Source organism: Balaenoptera borealis, assembly GCF_965194805.1.
Source record: "Balaenoptera borealis genome assembly, chromosome: X".
In the NCBI taxonomy this organism is placed as follows: Eukaryota; Metazoa; Chordata; class Mammalia; order Artiodactyla; family Balaenopteridae; genus Balaenoptera; species Balaenoptera borealis.
The window spans coordinates 51854529-51863471 of record NC_138881.1 but is presented as its reverse complement, the minus strand read 5'-3'; the positions used below and the strand labels follow the sequence as shown (position 1 = coordinate 51863471).

The 8943-nt window shown below is 53.2% G+C and overlaps 1 protein-coding gene across 4 annotated transcripts in view; it reads left to right on the top strand.

Annotated features, from left to right (window-relative positions):
- Nucleotides 1–391: 391 nt before the first annotated feature.
- The window catches only part of AMER1 (APC membrane recruitment protein 1), a 29886-nt gene continuing 21334 nt past the window's right edge, over nt 392–8943 (top strand). Inside the window, exon 1 of one of the 4 annotated variants that reach the window (XM_082376552.1) lies at nt 392–578. The gene's annotated coding sequence lies outside the window, so the exon portion shown is untranslated. The other 3 variants (XM_082376553.1, XM_082376555.1, XM_082376554.1) reach the window with 3 other exon arrangements.

Here is an 8943-nt window from a genome sequence, read left to right as displayed (position 1 = left end):
CCGCCGGCCTCTCGCTCTGGAATAAACTGCCGGGTGGCGGCCAGGGCGCCGCAGCGCGATTGCACCGCGGCCACGGAAATGGGAACGCATGCAAAATCGAAACTGAGCTCCAAGGCTCCAGCGAGCCCCATCCGGGCGGGACCAGCCCCTCGAGCTTGCGGTGTCGCCAAGCAGCGACCGGCCTGGCGTTGGGGGGGGGAAGTGGAGAGTCCCAGCGAGGGGTTCTGCAGCCTCTAAGTCCCCTGCCAACACCACGCCCGCGCTTATTTGCATTTAAAGAGAAACGCACCAAGGAAAACAGTGGGCGAGTCGGGAAACGCCTTCTCACCGTGGCGATTGGGCCATACGCCTGCCAATCAGGGCGCCGATGCCCCACCCTGTGGCCGTGGAGTCCGGGGGGAAGGGTATGGGGGAGCTGCCCAGAGCTTGGGGTAGGGGAGCCGGTGCAGGAGGTGACTGGAGCCGCGGCGGCGGCAGGGGTGGCGGTGGCGACTCTCTCAGCCGTGGCAGCCAAGGTTCCAGCCCCGGCCAGGGAGGCGCAAAAGACAATAAGCGGGCTGGAAACCGGACCGGGCCGGGTAAGCATTGCGCGCGGCCAGGAGCCTCCGCCTGCCCGCCGTCCGGTGCAGTCTCGCGTGCTCCGCTCTGGCCGCCTGGAGAGGAGATCTAAGGACTGGGCCGGTCGGCATCCGGACCGCTCTGCGCTCCCCTTTGGAACCCGCTTTGAGGACTGTCCGGTGAGGGCCAGAGCAGTGTCCCCTGGGCGCGAGCGACCGCTGCTAGAGGCGGAGAAGAGGTGGGCAGGCCGGCGGGCTATCCTGGGCCATGCCTTGGGGCTCTCGGGGGAGGCGGGGATGGGGCCCCACACGTGCTGCCCTGCGGTCTCGGGAGGGGAGCAGCCAACCAGCACTCCCAGCGGTGCATTTGTAGGCCAGGAGCTTTACAGCTTTGTTGTAGCATATTAGCTGGAACAGCTGTGTTACGCGGGTATTGCTCACCCCAGCGGCTCGGCTGCCGCCCCGCCCCTCCCCTCCCCTGCGCATCTCCTGCCTCTCCCTGTCCTCTAGGGACGAAGCCAGCGCGCTAGGCTGGGCCCGACGGGTACTTACTTTGGCGTGGATTGGGGTATCTACATTGTCTGCCTTCTCCCTGGGGGAGCTCATTTGGGCCTGTGGTCTGCTCACTTCCCTTTGGAACCTCGGCCTTGAGGCCCCAACAGCCGCGCCCTCTGCTCCTGGGCCTCCGGGCGCATCTGGCGCCCCCCACCCCCCACCCCGTCGCGGACAGGCGGGCTGGCAACCCGGCTCTCGCTGTACCTTGCGTTAGGGCAGCAGCTCAAGCTAGTCCTTGGGTTAGAGCTGCAAGGCCGCTTTGTGTCCCCCCCCCACCCCCGCCTCGCCTCGCCTCCTCTCCCCTTGGAGGGCACTGGCCGCGTTTTTCTCTCCAGCCTCCGGTTTAAAAATAGCGATAAGCATGGTGGGGTGTGTGTGTATGTGGGGGGGAGGGTGTTCTGTGCCAGAGGCCGAGGGAGCAATTATTGTAGTAGGGAACGAACCGTTTGGGTGTGTGTGAGAGAGCTAGAGAGTCAGCCAAACCCTCCAACTTCGCAGTTACTTAAAATACCCAGGCTGCCGGGCCGCTGTCATTGTCTGCTGCAGACACCTTTGACACTGGTGACCGCTGGACTTTGCCTAGGTTTTCCGGTGGTGAGGGGTCGTGCCCTCCAGGCGCGCCACAGCCCAGGCGGCAGCTGGACTGGCCCCGCAGAGCCGGCCTCGGTTTGGCCAGACTTGTCTTGGCACGGGCCGCGGGGTCAAGGTGAGCCTTTGCCCCTCACACACTAACATCTCCCTCTGCAGCTTTGCCTGCCTGCTGCATTCATCTGGGCTGGGTGGACGGTGCTGCGCTGTTGGACTCTGCACCCCTTGGGGATTCCAGCAGAGCCCCCTCCCCGAGTGCAGCTCCCCCTCATTCGGCCCCAGCCCCATCCACCGCTGTGTGCCTCTGGCAATGGACTCTAGGCCTTTCTGAGGAACAAGAGGGAGGGAGCTACCTAGGGGCTTGAAAGGCTTTTCTTGGACATTTGACCCACCTCTGAGGGTGGAGAACTCTGTGGGCTGCAGGGCCCAGGCAAAGCCTAGGTACCTTTGAGAGGAGACAGTGAGACCCAATAAATCCCTCACTTAAGGGAAGGCTAGCTGGGGACCTTTGCGACACTAGCCAGGACTGCAGATACTACACTACAGTCACCTCCTCTCACTTTGACCAAGCACCAATACAGTCCCCCTATTTGCAGCTGGGCATCCCTGGCCCAGAGCTGGACATGTCCTCTGCACTGCCTCAAACCAACAGCCACCTAACATATCTGCCCTATATAACTCCCTCCCCACACCCAAACCCCCTCACTCTGCACTGTCCAAATTCTCTTCCCTCTCAGCTCTGGGCCTATCTCCTCAGTGCCTTTCCTGCCTGTCTCTTGCAGTCCATGATGACCTCTTCTTTCTCAGAACTCCTCCAGGCTGCCTGCATCCCTTGGGCATTTTGGGGCTTAAATTATAATAGGAGACAAATTATAATTGAGTTTCCCTGCCTCTACTTTGTCTCCCTGATATCATGGATGTTTGGGTTCTTTTGGAACCTCTCAGGGGGGTAAAGGAAACCTGGATCTCAGCCACAATCCCCTCAAAGCCTAGCAATGCATAGCAGTTAATGAATGCTCCAGAAGGACTTGCCGTCTGTAAAGCTTTGGAGAAGACCTTTACCTCTCCAACGTCCTGGTTCATATGAAAATGATTAGAAAAATGATACTGAAGGCTCAGATATTTATTGAGTATACTTAATGAAGATTGAGAAGGGGGGTGGGTTACATCTGAAATTAAAAGTAAATAAATCATGATGTCTCCCTTCAATAAGCTCAGGACCTGGACTGCCCAGTCCCCAGACTACACTACCTTTGGTTGCTGATTCATGAGTCTAGAGGCAAACTACCACGGAGAGAGATGAGAGATCTGTATATACAGGGGAATTGTCCTGGGAAGCCTCCAGAAATTAGAGGGGTTTGTTTAGGCAAAGGATAGTGGTATAAGCAAAATTAGGAGTAGGAAGGGGTGACTTGCAAGCAGGCTGAGTGCAGTGACAGTCTTTTTTGGTTGATACTGTAAGGTAGAAAGGAGGTTGGGGCCCAGTGGTGGTGGGGTTCCCAAGTGCCAGGTTGTGGAATGAGGATCTGATCTTGGGGGAATGGAGGAAGGGGCCATCAAAGAATGGGGAATTGGGAGGTTTTGATATTTTTTGTGTGCAAATATGCCACAATAAAATGGGATTTTAGAAAGGGTTTTAGAATGGGGTCTTAGAAAGGGATAGGAAGAGCACCATAAATTGGGCAGGTAAGAGGCCACCTTTGGATCTGAAAGAACTGGGGGGCAGGCTATCTCTAGAGGGAAACTGTATCTTGTCAGCCTCTCTTTGGCCTTGCAGGGGGTTGGGGGAAAGGAGGGAGCCTGGAGCCTACATACCAACGTGGTGGAGGCTAAGTGTCCCTCAGGCCTCTGCTGATCCTTTTTCTCCCAGCTGGACAGGCCTTCAGGGAGCACCAGTTTGGACACCTATGTTTACAGATGGGAATCCTGAGGCATTGGAAAGCAACAGGGACTTGCTTAAGGTCACACAGCATTTAGGGAGAGGCTGCTGCCTCCTGTGCAGTGACTCCACTGTATCCCACTGTCTCCAGCAGCCTCCATTCAACACAAATCAGCACAAATTGTATTAACTAACCCCTCATCTTACCTCACCCATTCATCAAGAGTGAAGGGATGCTAAGTTAGCTTTCTAGGAACTCCTCCCCTGGCATGTCTCTTGCGTTTTAGTCTTGGTCTACAGCCTGTCAGGGGCTGAAAGTTTCAGGAAGGGAGGTAATTGAAAGAAGTTGGCAGTCCAGTGATCCTCTCCTAGTATAGTGGAGGTGTTAAAAATTCCTCAAGAACTGTTACATTTACAATCTCTGAACCAGGGGATGAAGGGAATGAGAGAAATAGCAACAAGTCTGGTTTGCTTGTAGAATCAAAGAGGGAGAAGGGCTTCCAGCCCCCTCATTTACAGATGGGCTACAAGAGGGCATGCCCAGTGTTATTTCATCAGTGCCCCTGCCTCAAATCGTGACCAGGCAGATAGACTAGGTGATAAAAGTAAAGCCCTCGGAGGAGGCGTTTCATAGCCTTCCTGTGTCATTCATTCCTGGGTTACCCATCTCATTGCCAGGAAATTCTTTCTCAGATCTAACCTGAGCCTCTCATGCTATGCTTAAACCAACTGTGTGTGTGTTGGGGGGTGGGGTTGAGAGCAGCTGGCCACCATTGCTCTTCTGCTTAACAATTCATTGGAGATTTCATGGGCATTAAACCATCTCTTCCACCTCCAACTTCTATTCTCTGAATTAAATAATCACAGTCTTTTCACCTCTCCTTGGTCTTATTTTTCAAACCTGTGCATGTGTAAGTATATCACTAGCAAGGCAGGCAGGGAAACCAGAACCACTGCAGAGGTGCAGGTGCCAGCCGAGTGAGGGTGCATTGCTCCCCTGCACCTCCCCTTTTGGGATTAGGGGATAATATGAACAATGGAGGAAATGGCCCGAGGGAGCTTGGTGGAGTCAGAGGCAGCCATAGTGGTGCTGCAGGGGGTGGGGGTGGGGGAGCTTTGCGACCCTTTGATCTACATTTCTTGCTGCAGAGCCTTCATTGCTTTCATCTCCTACAGGTTTTTTCCCCCCTGCTGGGTTTCGAAGCAGATACTAACCCCTCTTCTCTAGCCAGTACTCCTCAGCCCTCCCTGCTGGGGGCTGCAGCTCTTTCCAGAGAGAGAGGGCTAGGCCCAGACAGTTGTGGTCCCCCTCCTCTCTGTATATGTATGAAATATTCATAGGCTAGGCTTTGTGCATTCAGAAAGAGTAAAATGCTGGGTGGTCTTGCATGGGGTAGAAGTGAGAGGCATGAGGAGTGAGGCTGGGCCACAGTACACCTCTGTTCTGCAGTGGACCCAACCAGCTAGGCATCCAGGCCTCCCAGTGAAGCCTAGGATCCCCAACATCCCATTCCCTCAACATGCCTCCTGACTCAGCAGCCACTAGAAAACTGGACACAGGACCGCCCTTTCCCCAGCTTCTCATGCATCCTGGGGGAAGCAGATCCCCGGTCCGAGCTCCCATTTCTACATGGGAAAACAGAGGCCCAGAACAGGGAAGGGATTTATTTGCCCAAGGTTACATGAGAGCACAAAGCTCCTGGCCCCCAATTCTAGGCTTCTTTCTCTAAGCACACTGATCCTGATCCCCACCCCCCAAACCTCAGTTTCCTTACCTGGTCTCTCACATAGGGTATGGTGCATACAGAGGGGTGGATACATAGGAAAGTCAGGAGTCTCTATTGTTCACTCCACCCAGCTGCTCCTCTGCAGGCTTTCCTCGGCTGCCTTGTCACATCTGTTTCCCTGGGGTTAGCTCCTCTCTTGTTCTTCATCTGAACAGGGGTGGAAGGAGGTAGTGCCTGTCTTTGATCTCACCCTTGCTGGGTTAGTACTGACATAGTGGAAGCCTTATGATGCAGGCATGACACCTTCCTTGGATACATTCCTCTCTAAGGGGGTTGGAAGCCTGAGAGGGGAGTGGCAAGTAGGTGGCTCCCAGAGCCCCCACCGTTCCAGGCAAGTTGGGTAGGCAGCCTCAGCAGCCTGAGGAGAAAGATGGAGCATCAAGAAGATTCACCAGAAAGGCCGGTTTCTAGGCAGAGGCAGTGTCTGGGTGACCACACCTCCCAGACTGGAGAAGCCCCTGTATATTTGGGGCTGAAGCTAAGGGGCAGAGAAGTGAGCCTAGGAAACCTGCAAAGGGCATGCAGAGAGCAAGTCTTGAAAGTCAGGCAAAGGAGTTTGGCCTTGATCCTGTAGGCAAAGCGGAATATTTGGTAAGTAGAGGAGTGATGTGCTGAAATCAGGATTGTAAGAAAATGAATCTGGCAAGGGTGTGCAGGATGGATGAGATGGAAGTGGGGAGGCACGGGGTGGGATTTCAGTGTCATGGCAGGGAGGAACCAGAGGGAACTCTGCTAAGATGCTTTTGTCATCCTCATAGGACCGTGAGGGGTGGGGGGGAATCTGACGAGCTGGAGTGGAGAAGGTAGCTGTAAGAGGCCCCATCACAAGGGCACGTTATTGAACATCTGCTTGGTACCTAGCAAGTAATCTGTCTTTTACATTTATCATCTCTAATCCTTACTGCAATTCTACACGGTAGGTAGCATTTTCTTCATTTTATAGATAAGACGTTTGAGTTTCAGAAAGGTTAGGCCACTTTCTCATATCCCACAGCCTGAAAGGGATGAAGCTGGCATTTTAGTTCTGGGCTGACAAACTCCAGCTAAATTAGAATTCAGTTGAACCAGCGTTGTTTGAGCTCCTGCTCTGTGCTAGATATGGTGACTACCGTATAAGATGAAGGCGGGTGCATTGAGAGAAATGAAAAGACAGACTGAGGGCTGCCAGAATGAATTGCCCAAGGCTGAGTATGTTAATTCATTTGACGGACTAGTGGTGGGGGAGTAGGAGCAGGGGCTAGAGGGCCCAGTTTGGGGTCTGTGCTGCATCTAGAGTTGGTGGGATGCCCCCTTGAGAAGAGGTCCCCCTCAGGAAGCCTGCAAATTAGGGGAGGAGTGGTTTCAGGGATAGCTTGGGTGGGGCTCTGCCAGCAGCCTTTACAGCTCCACCAAAGAATACCAAGCTAGACAGCCCTTTCTTCAGGTCCTGAAAAAAATGGTTTTGAGAGTAGACTTTGGCTGTGGGCTTTAGAAATGGTTGATTCAAATTCCAAATCTCATAGATCATTTTCCTTAAATAATAGCTCAAATTCTTTGTCCCCGTTTTGTCTTTACCTTTATCTTTGTCCCCACTGGCAGGTTTCTGTTTGGACCTTTTTTTTGGCCCCTCAAACTTATCTCCCAAGGAAAAGAAGAGTAGAGAAACATATTCCACGGTTTGGGAGTAGTGATGGTGGGGTTGCTGATGAGGAGAACAGCCACAGGCTGGGTTGGCAGCTCTTGGATTCTGAAGTCAGCAGGCTTTCTGGAATGTGCTAGGTGGGGCCAAAATAGTGGTAGCCAGTGAGGACTGGAAATGCTTCAGAGAAGGCTCAGCTGGGTTGGGACAGGAGTGTGATGGGAGGGGGAGATGATGGCTCTTTCAGGTGTGAGGGGAACCTGCACAGTCCTTACTCTCAGTCTTCTTCCTTTGATTAGGGGCCAGAACGGTGCAGCAGAATGGCATAGAATTGGGACTCAAAGAGGCCTGGAAACTGGTGTGGCTCTGTCATCATCCCACTGTGTGACCTTAGGCAAGTCTTTTCCCAAGCCTAGGCAGTTTCCTTTTCTGTGACAAGGAGTTACCATCCCCTACCAGGCCTGATTAATGGATTGCTGGGAAGGAGAAATGGGGAGTGAGGAAGTGGGGAACACTTTGTAAGCTGATAAGTACCATGAGTGGATAAAGGACATCCGCTGATTTGCATTTCCTTTGATGCTGGTACTTTAGCTGAGTTTGAATTGTTGACCTTTCTGGCTTGGGCTAGAGAACCTGGCTACTTGAAATTCCCAGATAATCCAGAGCTGTTAGCCAGTAGCTGATTTGAGGCAACATTTTGAGTTCCTGAATGTCAAATGTTGGCTAAAAGAACAACTAAAGCCTCCTGTGAGATAACTGCACAGTCACCCTCATTTACCATTTGGGTAAACTGAGGCCCAAGCAGGTTTGGTGACATACCCTTAGAGCACTGGGGAGCACTTTAGTCAACCCTGACTGAGGTAGTTTTGCTGCTAGAAACTGTCCAACTATAGTTTGAATAAAATACATATAAAACTAGTTGCCATGTTTTTGAGCCTCTGTTATATAATGCATTTTATTTGGTACTCTATATACATCGGTTTTGTTCCTTAAAATAGCTTTAAGAGGTAGGCACTCTTAGTAGCATCATTTTCCAGTTGGGGAAACTGAAAGAACTTGCTGGATTTCCCCCAGGTAGGCAGAGCTGATTACAGTGCAGAACTGGCTGACTCTCAGGGAGTGGGGGGCTGGGCTTCCTGTCCTTACTACTCCTTCCTTAGACCACCCTCCCCCACATACATGAGGGCAGGATGGGCCCAGAGTGGGCTTGCTCCCAGGAAAACTTCTTGGAGGAGGTCTGGGAAACTATGACTAGTTGAGGCCATGCCTCTGGAGCTACTGCTTAAATCCACACACTTCTTCCCTGAACTCAGCCTTCTCTAAGTTGGCTGAGCTGGCCCCAGGAAATAGGGCTGGGAGCAGAATGTTTAAGACTTGGTGGAGCTGTTTCCTCCTTATCGAGAAGGATTCCTGGGTCAGGTTTGTGACTGGTCTCCTGCCTGTATTTTGAAAGGAGGGGAGAAGGAAGAAGCTCTGCCCTAGCTCTGACCTAGCCTTTCACTGGTCCGAGAATGGCCTGAGGCTGGCCTCGGGAGCAGGGTTGCCCACAGCCCAATTCTGGCCATGCTAGCAACAGCTGTAGCAAGTGGCCCCTGCCAGGGACCACAGAGTAGCCTTAGAGGGTTCCCTCACCCACCAGTCCACCTGAAACTTAGACAGCCGTACAGGTTGAGAAACCTAAGGGTGGAGGGGCTCTGCATTTAGCAGGACCACTTTCTTGGCAGGAACCATGAAGGGAGCCAGCCTCAGCCTGGAGGAGCTGCAGAATCTGTCCCTTTGCTGTCCCCTTTGCCTTCTGCCCCACCTCACTCTGCTGACCAGTGTACTCTGTGGTCCCGAATAAAGGCAGCATAGCCCACTGGGGAAGGACAGCATTGGGACCTGGTGAGGTAGTAAGGTGTATGGAGAAGGAGCCTGGGCCAGAAGTGGTTAGGTGGGGCTGGGCTAGGGGGGCTACTA